This window comes from Canis lupus, chromosome 3 (assembly GCF_011100685.1).
Source record: "Canis lupus familiaris isolate Mischka breed German Shepherd chromosome 3, alternate assembly UU_Cfam_GSD_1.0, whole genome shotgun sequence".
Classification (NCBI taxonomy): domain Eukaryota; kingdom Metazoa; phylum Chordata; class Mammalia; order Carnivora; family Canidae; genus Canis; species Canis lupus.
In genome coordinates this window covers 24,428,516-24,441,788 of record NC_049224.1, presented here as the reverse complement: position 1 = coordinate 24,441,788, position 13,273 = coordinate 24,428,516, and the positions used below count along the sequence as shown (strand labels likewise).

The 13,273-nt window shown below is 39.1% G+C and overlaps 1 protein-coding gene across 1 annotated transcript in view; it reads left to right on the top strand.

The window, feature by feature from the left end:
* XRCC4 (X-ray repair cross complementing 4) overlaps positions 1 to 10,524 on the top strand; it is a 232,192-nt gene extending 221,668 nt beyond the window's left edge. Inside the window, exon 9 of the mRNA XM_038532412.1 lies at positions 8,191 to 10,524. The gene's annotated coding sequence lies outside the window, so the exon portion shown is untranslated. The remainder of the gene's footprint in view (positions 1 to 8,190) is intronic.
* Positions 10,525 to 13,273: the final 2,749 nt, after the last annotated feature.

Here is a 13,273-nt window from a genome sequence, read left to right as displayed (position 1 = left end):
GAATGAAGGAGACAAGTTAGAAGGCATCCCAGGAGAGATATTGGCCAGGTAGACTTAGAGCATGAAACTGAGTTACATAATACAGACATTACAAGCATTGAGCTCTACAGTTCGAACTGATGCTTCCATGGAAACATCTACAGTACCAGAAATCTTCAGGTCCTGGGCCCTTCCTGGACACCTGGGAATGAGAAGGAAAACCAGTGAATGGATCCTTGATAGATACTGCCCAGAAGCAGCCAACCCTCATCCTTTTGTGTCTCTAATTCTTGCACTTGGTATTATTTATAGAATCCATTTTTAATAAAATGAAATTAAATAGCTGACATCTAAATTCATAAAAGACCTCAATAATTTGCTTATACATCAGGAAATGCAAAGAATAGGTAGTTAACACATTTTGTCAGGGAGAACGATTGTCACAAAAGACCTATTTATCCATTTCTAGCTATTGTCTGAATTGAAATTTTTCACTGCTGTTCTGAAAACTTCCAGTGAATACTTTTCACGAGTGCAGATTTCATTCCAAGTGTTCTGTGAGCAAGCCTGCAGTATGGATTTTCTCCATATTTTAATAATTGGAAAAGGAAACCTTGAAAAATACATGATAAGCATTTTGTGGTTGCTTCATAACTGACCATCCATCTGCTGTCTTCTTATCTACTAACTCTCAGCTCTCTGATCTAATCAACTTAAAACACTCCCAGCCTGCCTTCTACTCACTGTCTCCATTTCAGTTAGCCACGTGTCTTTTCATTTGCCAACTGTAATTATCACTTTCTGATTTTCCTCTACATTCCAATAAAATTCATTATAAATTTTAGTGTTCATATGTTAACTTTTCTTCCCTCTTTTGGAAGCCTTTCATCCCTAAATGCTCATCTCAAAATCCCCCAGGGAAGTTTATTTTCAGAATGAGGGCCTTGGTCCCTGAAGGCTCTTGGTTCTTCAGGAAAGACAAGGAAGATTGGAGCCTGCACCTATCTTGATCGTAGATATCCTCATTAAGGACAGGAGCAATTTTGGTGGCTACTGTTCCAGTAAATGGAACATAGGTTAGTCCCGAACTACTTACTTTTGGTTTAGAGACAGTCTCCAGCTTAATTACTATCTTTATAAATAACACAGTCAGCCAAATAAATGTAGGTGGATTAGACAATTTTTATGGACCTGCTCATACAAGACCCGTCTAGGAATCTGTCTTAACTCTACACTTGTCTGAAAACATCCTGAGATAAGGGCTTGTATATAGGCAATTTATTTGGGAATCTGATCCCAGGGAGCAGGAGTGCTAGACTGGAAGCATTTAAAAAGAAAGGAGGGAAAACTAGTGCAAGGATGCCTTATCAAGGCAGCCAGCCCTTTGGATGACATGCCGCACCCCACCAGGATCTTCTTTTTTTTTTTTTTTTTTTTTTTTATTTATTTATGATAGTCACACACACACACAGAGAGAGAGAGAGAGGCAGAGACACAGGCAGAGGGAGAAGCAGGCTCCATGCACCGGGAGCCCGACGTGGGATTCGATCCCGGGTCTCCAGGATCGCGCCCTGGGCCAAAGGCAGGCGCCAAATCGCTGCGCCACCCAGGGATCCCCCACCAGGATCTTCTGAAGTAACTTCTGAAAGTTCTCCCAGGATATATAACCAGGAATAAAAGGGAGAAGCACTTATACATGAGTTGCTGTTTCCAGTGGTAAAGAGTGGCCTGGAAGCATTGTTCCCACATATTTCACTTGGCCCCCATTTATACGTAGCAGGTTCCTGTGGGTGAGCAAAGCCGCAGTCTCAGAGAAGCCCTGGACAGGAAACAAGAGCGGCACAGCTGCCGTTACCTGCCTGATAGCTAAACCTGCCTGGATCTGATTGCCGGAGAAATGGCTGCTATTGAGGTGGGGCCCAAAGGATCTTGCGGTGGCGTGCAAGGGGTGTCCGGTATAGTACCCTTGTGTTATACACATGCCCCTGCCCCACCTCCCAACCCTAACCATAGCCGATTAGACCAGGGAAAGAAGTGTGACCCTCATGGCATAGCTGAACCTCAGTTTACTGAAAAAGCCAATATGTAAGTTAGCACGGAGGCTGATTAGGAGAAAGCAGAGCAGGGGTGCCATGCAACCCTTGAGACTGGTTGGTAGAGTAGCCACTGCGCCAAGGAGCTTCAGGTCCTTCTGTGGTTGAGAGCCATTTTCAATACTGGCATATCTCTAAGAATTACTGCTCCCTTTTCTGAGGTCTTATTAATGAAATGGTTCTTTAAAGCAAAGCAAAAAGTACCCAAGTGATAAGGAAATCAAATATATTCTCCATCGAACATTTTAATTAAGTTTTTTTTTCGTCATTTGACAAATTGTCACTAGTTAACACTGCCATTAAAAAAATATTTCCAGAGAGTTTTAATCTAGATTGGTATAGAAAAACTGTTGAATATGAGGGGAAAGTAAAACTACTTTTATAATTTAAATTTATATAGTGTTTATAATATAGATGTTAAAATTCATTAAAATGCCATTATATATAGCTAAGGTCTTTCCTCCCTTAGATGTGTCATCAAATCACTGATAGATTTTATCTTTTTCATTGATGGATTTTAGGAAAAATGTGAAATGTCTGTCATCTTTGACAACATAGGACAGTGCCATACATTTTACTTGAAAATGAATTTTAAATGTAAGGTGCCACCAAGTTGCCACCATTGGTAGATTACCATGCATGTATGTTATTCCTTTAAAGAGTACAAAGCAGTATAATTTTTCTTGATCTTACCAAATAGTGAAAACCCTACCATCAACTTGTAGGATTCTTCTATGATGACAACGGGTCCTCTCCCATACATCACCTAATTGAAAACTCTGTGAAACTTCTAGATCCTCTATTAGGACAAGATGCTAGTAGTGATGATGGGAGCAGTATGCTTTGTCAGTGTGCTTTGCAAACATTTAGGGAATTCATCTGAAATTTTCCAGAGCCTCTATTGAGTAACATTGAAAACAATTTTGTTCTACTCCCTTAAGAGATACAATATAGTATATCTCTCGGAGGAAGTAAGTTTACAGAGGAGTAATCAGATTGCTATGGAAGATTAAATTATTGCCAGTAAATATTTACTCTCTGCCACCACCACCATTCCTTTGACCTGCTTTGGACTATAAAAGGTGGATAAAATATATTAGTTTTTGAGCCTGGAAGTTAAGAGTTATTACATGTTTCTGTTTTCTCCTCTGGGAGCTGCTCATTTCTGCTGTGGGAAAAAACATTCCACAAGTAGCTGCTGTCCCTCCTGCCTGGGTCCCTGATGAGATATGGAGCAAAACTGAACTCACTCCTAATTTGGAGTCAAGCTCACTACCCTGAAACATTTAAAAGAGCCATCCATCTGACCCCATTCTAGATAGACTAAACTATAGTCAACCAGGCTGACCATGAGCTTGAGAATAATTGCTTGCTACTCATAGCCACTAAGATTTGGGCTAGTTTGTTATATAGTGGTATTTTAACAATAGCTGACTAATACAGTTCTCATATAGAATAACATACAGTGACAGCTTTACATTTGTAGTAGATTTTAGTATAAATATGGCACAAAAACTGGTTTCTTCTGGCTGGAATTTGGTAATAGAGTAAGTAGGAATTACAAATGTGGATATGGGGATGAGATTAGGCCTCATTTCTATAGTGTGTCTGACACCTGTTGTCAACTGTCTGAGTCTGGGCAACATACTGATATTCACTGACCTTGAGTTTTCTCATCCATGCAATGAAAATTAAATAAGATAATGCAGATAAAGCACTTAGCACAGTGCCTGCTACACAGTAAATGAAGCATATATGAAGCCCTTATCATGACTGTTACTATTCTACTATCCAATCAGCATATAATGGATCAGCATACAGTTATGTAGAGCCAGATGATCAGCTAAATTGACTCTGAAATTTACTAGTGCAAGCTCCCCACTCTTGGTCCTTCCTGAAGCCTCATGCTTTTTGCAAGATTTTTGTGAATTCCTGTAGGATTTATTTTCATGGCCATTTCTGCTCTGAATTCCTACTTCAGAGTCTCACTTATGTTTTATATAAAACTGATTTTCTTCTTTCTCTGCTCCCTGGCATCTCAGCCATGGAACTCACCTCCTTTCTTTGACTTCCATGACAAAAGTGCTGAGAAATCTCTGTATATAGCAGAATTGATTGAAGATTTGGGCCAGAGAGAGGTAATTTACCTAAAAGAAAATGAGCAATTTATATTTGATTGTACCGTTACTCAATTGTTTAAAGTCTTCTGGCTTTCCAGTGCCTGAATTTTCCATTGGCAACATGTTACATTAGAGTCCAACCTCCTGCCTTATTGTCCATCCCTTTACTCTCTCCCCCTCTCAGCTTTCCCTCAATTCCTGTTACTTTCCTATGAAAAACTGTTGAACTCTTTATTTTGATCATCCTATGTGTTTATCAAATAGGCATACAACATAGTTTCATGTAACATTGTCTCTAGTGTTGAGTCTTAAAATAATACTGTCTGCTCCAACCATATATGCAGTATCATGTTAAAGAGATGACATGACAGGGCACCTGGGTGGCTCGGTCAATTAAGCATCTGCCTTAGGCTTGGGTCATGAATCCAGGGTCCTGGAATTGAGCCCCATATCAGGCTCTCTGCTCAGTGGGGAGCCTGCTTCTCCCTCTCCATCTGCCTGCCACTTTGCCTACTTGTCTTCTCCCTCTCCCTCTTTCTCTCTGTCAGATAAATAAAATCTTAAAAACAAATTTAGAAAAAAGATGACCTGACTTCTAAGCAAAGAAGACCTAATTGAAGGTAGTGACCTAAGAAAATAATATGACTATCAGAAGGGAGGCAGATTTACCACTGAAGTATAAAAAAGGAAGAAATCCAAAGGAAAACGTGTGTGCCCAAGTGCTATATAGGGAAAAGAAGCATCTATCCTAGAGCTCTAAGTATGTTTATGAATTTGCCCATTAATTCATTTATTCATATTCTCCCTCAGAAGATAAAATTGCAACTCCATATTGGCAATAACTGGTTATCTTTCCATATGATTTGGAATCACAAAGTGTGGTTACTTCTGACACGGAGATAGATTTTCAGATTCAGTGATGTGTCATCCAAAAGCTATGCTTGTTTAACAAGAATTTTATGTTCTGCAAGAATTAGGACATTGGAGGAAGGTGAGAGAAAAAGTATATAATAAAATAAATAATACTAGTATTTTCTTGAGGAATTCTATATAAATTATTGCCATTTCTGAAGAACATCTCTCTTCCTTTGATTTTTTCTTTTATAGCCCTAACCTATCACATATGATTTCAATAACTTTCATAATTGCCTGCAATCAGCAAATGTTAAGTTTTTTCAGTGATAGTACCTCAGTGTGTGCTTTTCCTGTCACTACCCTATGTGTCAGTAATTATTCATCCCAAGAATTTGAAATTTGGGCTATGTATAAGGACAGATTCCTGCACCCTTACGTGAAATTCTCAACTATGATTAAAAGAATACAGATCCTAATGTGCATGTGTTTGTTCAGTCATCAAATGTTTACCGAACACTTTGTGTCAAGGGCTCTTGCAGGCCCTGAAGATATAAAAATGAGTAACCTGATCCTGTCTCCTAGTTCCTGGAAGTCTAAACCAGGGAAGGAGGCTGACCTGTGCACAGGTGATCAAGATGTATGACAGGTGCTCTAAGAAAGGAGCCAAGGAAGCTGAGAAGAATCAGCCTGTGTTTATTTTGTTGGGAGAGTACAGGAAAAAGAGGTTGTGGGGAAGGAAAGCTTTAAGAGAGGAGATGGACAAAGTTTGAGCTGACCTTCTGGGATGACTGAGGATTTGCTGGGTGACTGAGGTACACTCAGCCATGTGTGAGGAACAGAGGAGCGGGTAAGTGTGGACATCTTCGGTGCTTTGTGGCTGGAGTAAAGGGAGAAAAAAAGATGCAGTGTGAAGCTGAGAAGGCGGTGCAGACTCCTCACTGATTTTCATGGGAATGAACAACTACAGAAGGATCATAGAAGAAAGGGAGTGACCTGATGCCATTTATGCTTTTGAAAAGGCAACCTGAAGGCAACACAAGGGCCCAACCACAGGCACCCAGAGGTCTCTCACTTCTCTGCAGGTTTTGTAACTCTGTGTAACTCTGATGCTGTTCCCAGCCTGTCTGGACAGTTGTCAGACTCCACCTCCTACCACGCAATATCCGCAGATTGAACTTTTCCAACAATCTTTGGAAGTTGAAAGACTCCTGATAGTAGAGTGACACAACTGGCCCGCAATGGAGACCCTTTTCTGGTGCCCGGGCCTTGGGCCTTGATACAAGAAAGAGCGATTTCATCATTTCCTTTACAAGTGATTTCAGCATTTTTTTAACCTCTTGTGAAATTGGCCTTGTTTCTTGAACATTCCCGCTATGACATACTCATGCCCTGCAGAGTGCTGCTTTTGTACAGCTTTGGAGGAACTACTGTTGCTGTTCTCGTAAATTCACTTCTTACACCTCCTTCTGGAGGCCATAGGTGCAACTGTGCTGTTGGAAGCAATATCCACATCTCTGTCCTAAGGCTTCAACCCTTTGTCCAGAGGTACCAGTTCTAGATCCAAAACTGGTGCAGGAGGGAGGGAGTGGAATTCAAGACACTGGTCTTATTCAGTGGATGTTAAATACCATAAAGCATCATGAGAGAGAGCCTGAAATCCTGAAAGGAGACATTGTGAACTAACCTTTTATTCCTTGGGATTTGGATCCCAGGACAATGAAAAGGTATAGAGTATCCTTTTCCCCAAAAATAAAGTGGCAAAAATAACACTTAAAAAAAAATCAAATTACATTTTGTTTTTCAAGTTTCAACAGAAAACTTGAGGCAGTATTTTTCAGTCTTTCTAGTAGACGCACACGTATTGGCCACTGTTTCTCCATAGATTTAGTGGGCAAGTGCAGGAGGAGGCACTTTTTCCACTTCACTGATGATTTTTGCAGGGACTGAACTTTATAAAAATATAAAAAAGAATCTCTGTGAGTCAATCTTCCAGCATACTTGAAAATAATTAGGGTTTCTATCGCTTCCCTACTCTCCTTATCAGAGAAGCATTTGCAGTCAGGCATTCTATGAATGTGGCTAAATCATATCACAGAATCATTGAGAATATCTTAAATATTAAAAAGACTACCGATGTCCCTGGAGCCCTGACACAGGTGCCAGCATCCCCACTCAGGATCATCTATCAGTCCTGCTATTAGAACAACCCGGCAGCCTCTCTTTATGAAGAAATGTGAGGTTTAGTTCTTATTTTATTCCATTTAATTAAACAACAGCTGGGGGAAAAAAATCCTGTCTTGCATTTTCAACACATGGTTCCAATTAGTGCAGTGGAGCAGGACCCTGAATTTGATAAAAGCACTGACGTGTACCTTTGGTGCCTGTACAATGTACTCTTTCATTTTACAAGGTGGCTGAAGTGCAGTTTTAAATATCTTTTTTTAAATGTTAACAAAAACCCAGGGGTGTAAGCTTAGGGAGAAAAAAGTGAAGAGAAGCGAACACAGTTTTGTTTGAATTGCCTGCCATGGACTTTTAGAACCTTGTAGGCAGAGGAGGCTTATTTGGTGAAATCTGCAGTGGGCATTTACAGGTTTGTATGCAAAAAGCATTATGCTTCATGAAACTTGTGCTCAGAGGCTATGAGATGGGAGATCCATCACCTCAGGAAATACCACTTACGGTACTGTGCATTTGCTTCATGTGACCAATCTGTTCATGGGGTAATGGAAACCCCATTCCAATAAATTGTTTCAGACCTTGCTAAAACTGATAGGACATTTGCCTTCAGTGGGACTCCTTCTGAATAACTTCTGGAAGTTCATATGTTTTTAAATAGGAAAGTAAAACTTTTGTCCCAGAATCTGGAAATTAGATGTGGAAAAGACTCATTTAGGTCATCACATCCCACCTCCTGCCAAAATAAAGGGAACTAGCAAGAGGAAAAAGTAAGATAAAACAAGTAAAATATTTTATGACAGCTTCACATGGTGTGTGTTCTAGAAACAGTGGAATGATTTTCCATTTCAGGTCATGGGAAAGCATGATGTCTTTAGTCCCAGAAGGGTGAGACACTTAAACTGTTATAGGGCTTTTCATGAAGGTTAACAACAAACCTCTTTGTGCCTGGCTTTTATTTTCAGAGTTACCATTTCATTTCTGGCCCACAGTTCACAAACTAGAGAAATGTGTCCATCAAGAACAAACTCCATCTCACAGACTCACTACCTATTGCGCTCAGAAATATTATCCCCGAGTGCCAAGGTAAGAACACAAATCTGAATAGAATAAAATTGAGTGAGTGGATTCCTTATAACGAACTTCAACTAAAGAAAAATAGTCATTGAGATGGTCTTTCTGATGGCCTCAGTGTTGGAGACTGTGGCAACAGATACACTGTATGTGTCCCCCCTTAATTCCCATAGCTAGAATCAGCTTTCCACTTCTCTAGAAGGCGCTCCAAATAGTAACTGAATTAAACTATAGAGAGACCACTCCTCAGCATATGCCCTCTGCTACCACTACATCTCCAAATTGTAGTCTTAACTGGACCATGCTAAAGTCATTGGTCATTTCTTTTATTTCTGTTCTCATCTTAGTCACCCTGAAACACTGATAACTTAAAACACTTGGTTTCTGGTTCATTTTTCTCTCTTGGTTCTCTTCCTATTCCACTGGCCATTCCTTCTTTATTCTTTTTTACTTCCTTCTAATATTTCCAATCTCTATAAAGGTGTCAGTACTCAGACCTCTTCACATTGTTGGGTAAGTGGTCTCATCTAGTCATATGAAAAATGCCAACTGCCTTCCTGGCCTTCTTCTTGGATATACAATAAACATGATAAATCTAACATTAAATTATTTATTTTCTCCTCAAACATACTTCTTGACCAGCTTTTTCCATTCCATAAGTAATAACTCTATTCAACCAGCTGTCCAGGCAAAAACTTGTTTGGAGACATCCTGGATTCATCTACCTTTCTCACATCCTATATCCAGTTTCTGAGTAACAGACACCCAGAATCTGATTTTTTTTCTTTTTTCTTTCTTTCTTTCTTTTTGCCAACTTCAGAACTAGAATAAGACAGCATTTTGTTTTACCTGGGATATTGGTGGTAGCCTCCTAACTAGTCTCTCTATAGTCTATTCCCATAGCAGCCAGTAACCATTTATAAATATCAGGTCGGGGTGCTTGGGTGGCTCAGTCGATTAGGCATCCAGCTGTTGATTTCGGTTCAGGTCATGATCTCAAGGTCATGGGATCAAGCCCTGAGTCAGGCTCCTGCTCAGCGTGGAGTCTGCTTGAGATTCCTCTCTCCCCCACAGCTCCTCCCCCTGCTCGCACGCACTCTGTCTCTCTGAAATAAATAAATAAAATGCTTTTAAAAAATATCAGCTCATGTTCCTTCTGTGCTCAAAACTCTTCTGTGCCATCCCTGCGCACCCAAGTAAAAACCAGGATCTTTACCATCTCTTACAAAGTTCTAACAATCTGCCCCCAACTTCATCTCTCTGGCTTTACCTCTTAACCTGCCCTCTTTTGCCCTCTGTTCCAACCACAGTCATGTCGTCATTGTGACTTGAACATGCTGTTCCTCTTGCTGGAATGCTCTTCCCTTCAGATAACTACATAGTCATTTCCTACTTACTATTGCTTCTCTTGCTCTGATTCATTATTTTCCATATCACTTATCAGAACATGGCATATTATGTAATGTGTTCATTTGTTTGTTGATGGTCTCTTCTTGACAGATTGCAAACACCATTAGAAGAGAGACTTCATCTATTTTGTGCTCCCCTATAATCTTCTTTGCCTAGAGTGGTGCTCTGTATGCAATAGATCATTTACAGATTTTTCTGAGTTAATGTTTCAAATTTTTGTCATGGTAATTACAAGAGCAATAAGGCATGGGAAGTTTTGTTGATTGAGCTCACTGACATGTTAGTAGAACAAACCTTTCACTGAATCTAATTTGAGAGATTGGTCTAAATTATAATATCAGACTTTCAGCATTTATTGTGTTCAAGTTTTACATTTCTTTGTACAAATCATATGTTGAAGACCTATCAGTATAAGGCCAAAAATGAGATCATTTATTTTTTCTGAGTTTTATTTATTCTTGACAAATAAAATTTGTATATATTTAAGGTGTACAATATAATATTTTGACATGTGTATACATTGTGAAATAATTACCACAGTCAAACTAATGAACTTATCTATCACCTCCTGTAGTTAACCATTTTGTGTATGTGTATAGTGAGAACATTTAAGATCTACTCTCTTAGCAAATTTCAAGTATACAAAGCATCACTGACAACGATACTTACCATGATGTACATTAGGCCTCTAGAACTTATCTTAAAACTGAAAGTTTGTATGCTTAGATCAATATCTCCCCTTATCCTCCATCCCCCTGCCTCTGATAACCATTATTCCATTCTATGTTACTGTAAGTTTGATTTTTTTTTTTTAAGATTAAACATTTGGTTGAGATCATATATTTATCTTTCAGTATCTGGCTTATTTCACTTACCATACGGCTCTCCAGTGTCATCCATATTATTGTAAATGATAATATTTCCTTCTTTTTAAAGGCTGAATAATAGTCCATTGTGTATATATCCTACACTTGCTTTATTCATTCATCTGTTGGTGGACACTTAGTTCATTTCTGTATCGTGGCTGCTGTGAACAATAATGCTGCAATGAGCTAATTTTCAACAAAGACATCAAGAATACTCAATAGGGAAAGTTAGTCTGTTCAATAAGTCATATTTGGGAAAACTGGATTGCCACATGCAAAAGAATGAAATAAGACCCTTTGTCTTACACCACACATAAAAATCAACTCAAAATTATTTAAAAACTTAAATGTAAGCCCTAAAACAATTAAACTCCTAGAAGAAAACATAGGGGGTAAGTTCCTTGACGTTGGTCTTAGAATTGATTTTTTTGGAATTAACACCAAAGCATGAGCAACAAAAGCAAAACTAAACAAATGAGACCTCAGTCAAATTAAAAAGTTTCTGCACAGCAAAGGAAACTGTCAACAAAATGCAAAGGCAACCTGTGAAATGGGAGAAAATATCTGCAAATCACATATCTAATAAGGAATTAATATCCAAAATATATGAGGAATTTATATTTATTTAAACAACAAATAACCCAATTTTAAAATCAGAAAAGGACCCGGTAGACATATTTTCAAAGACAGCATGCCAATGCTCAGCAGGTATATGAAAAGATGGTTAATATCACTAATCTTCAGGGAAATGAAAATTAAAACCACAGTGAGGTTTTGCCTCAGACCTCTTAGAATGGCTGTCATCAAAAAGTCAGAAGATAACAGGTGTTGGTGAGGATGTGGAGGAAAGGAAATCTTTGCACACTGTTGGTGAGAATGTACATTGGTTTAGCCATTGTGGAAACTAGTGTGGAAGTTCCTCAAAAAAGTATAAGTAGGACTACCATGCGATCCAGCATTCCCACTTCTGGGTATATATCCAAAGGAAATTCTTGTTCTGAAGAGATATTTTCACCCCAAATGTTTTTGTTAACTTTAAATATCCAAAATAAAGACCTGAGCCTTCACCTTATGTGATCATTGGGTGGTTCTGTCTACAGGTGTATCCTGATCATTGTTTATCATTTCACCCAACCATCTGGCTCAGAACCTAGGTCTTTGCTCCTTCTGTGGGCCACTCCTCAGAGGATAGGTTCATCTCCCTAGGATAGGTATTGTTAAGCTGCTGCCCCACCACACTGTCTCCCCCCTATACTGCTTCATCCCACAATGGGGCAATAAGCCTTTTTTGATTCCTGTAGCACAGCAGACTACCCTTATTTACTTTAAGATTTTATCAAGCTCTCCAATAACTTCCATATTGCTAAATTTGGTGGTCATTCTGCAGTCCTTTTGTTCACACTGATTACTTGAAAACCTTAAAGGTTGGGAATAATACAAGGAAAGTGCACCACACTGACTAGTTTAATTTACTGGGGCTGGATCCATAGGGAGTCACTTGGTAACATGTGATCATGGTGCAAGAACCGATGTATCAACATGGACCATCTAGCATAGACATCTAGAATCAATACGATTCTCCTGTATTATGTGTCCCCTCTAAGCCCAATTATCATGAGGCTCAAAGGAAAAAAGTTCCTCCTCTCCTTATCCTAAATTTTGCCTCTTGAGCCATCGCATATCCTGCCTGTCCATAAACATATCTGTCTCTTTCCAGAATGATTTTGTAAATTCTCTAAGGGAAGCCCTATGTTCTCCCTCTGAGTTCAGCCCTAACCCATATACTTAAGCAGTCAAATGGTTCAATACCAGTATATTTCTCCCAAACTACAGCTCTTAGGCCATCTATTACACTAAGTATGGGCATCTACAGTCCGTTTGAAGCCCAATCAAAAACCTTTTATAAAATCTCAATTTCAAACATACCCAACTTTTCTGTAGTCTTTCAGATTCTCTAGCACTAAGATCTTGACATACAGGAACAATAACAAACACATACATTATTTTTTAAATTTTTATTTATTTATTTGAGAGAGACTGTGAGTGGGAATAGGAGCATGGGGAGAGGGAGAGAAGCTGAAGCAGACTCTTGGCTAAGTGTGGAGTCCAACACAGGCCAGATCCCATGACCCCGAGATTATGACCTGAGCCAAAATCAAGAGTCAGAGTCTCAAATGACTGAGCCACCCAGGCACCCAACACATGGATTTATCGTACACACACACACACACACACCATAGACCTGTGTGCTGAGAGGGTCTTCCTAACAATAAACAATAATATGCTATTGTAAAGCAGCATAAATTTATATAAAGATAAAAACTAGTTTTCTGCCCTTTACTCTCCTCCACCCCAATAACTATGTGCAGAGAAAGAGAATTTTGTTAAATCATATCTGATTTATGTGACTAAATTGAAGACCCATTCTCTGAACTTAAAAGGTCTGAATCCAGGTTATTGTTTTGGCTTCAGCAACAGAGATATTTACTTTCTTAATTATTCATAACTAACAGGCACATTGGGCTGTTTTTTGTTCCCAGAAAAGAAAGCCTAGCTGCAGCATCAAAATGGCAGATTCCTTAGCTTTTGCTCTTTGAGATCCAAAAACTTTGAAGTGCAGTCCAATGCAGTAAACCCCTTGCAGATGATGTGCTGAGTGTTTGTGGTTTATATACATTCTTCCTCTATAATCTGGGCT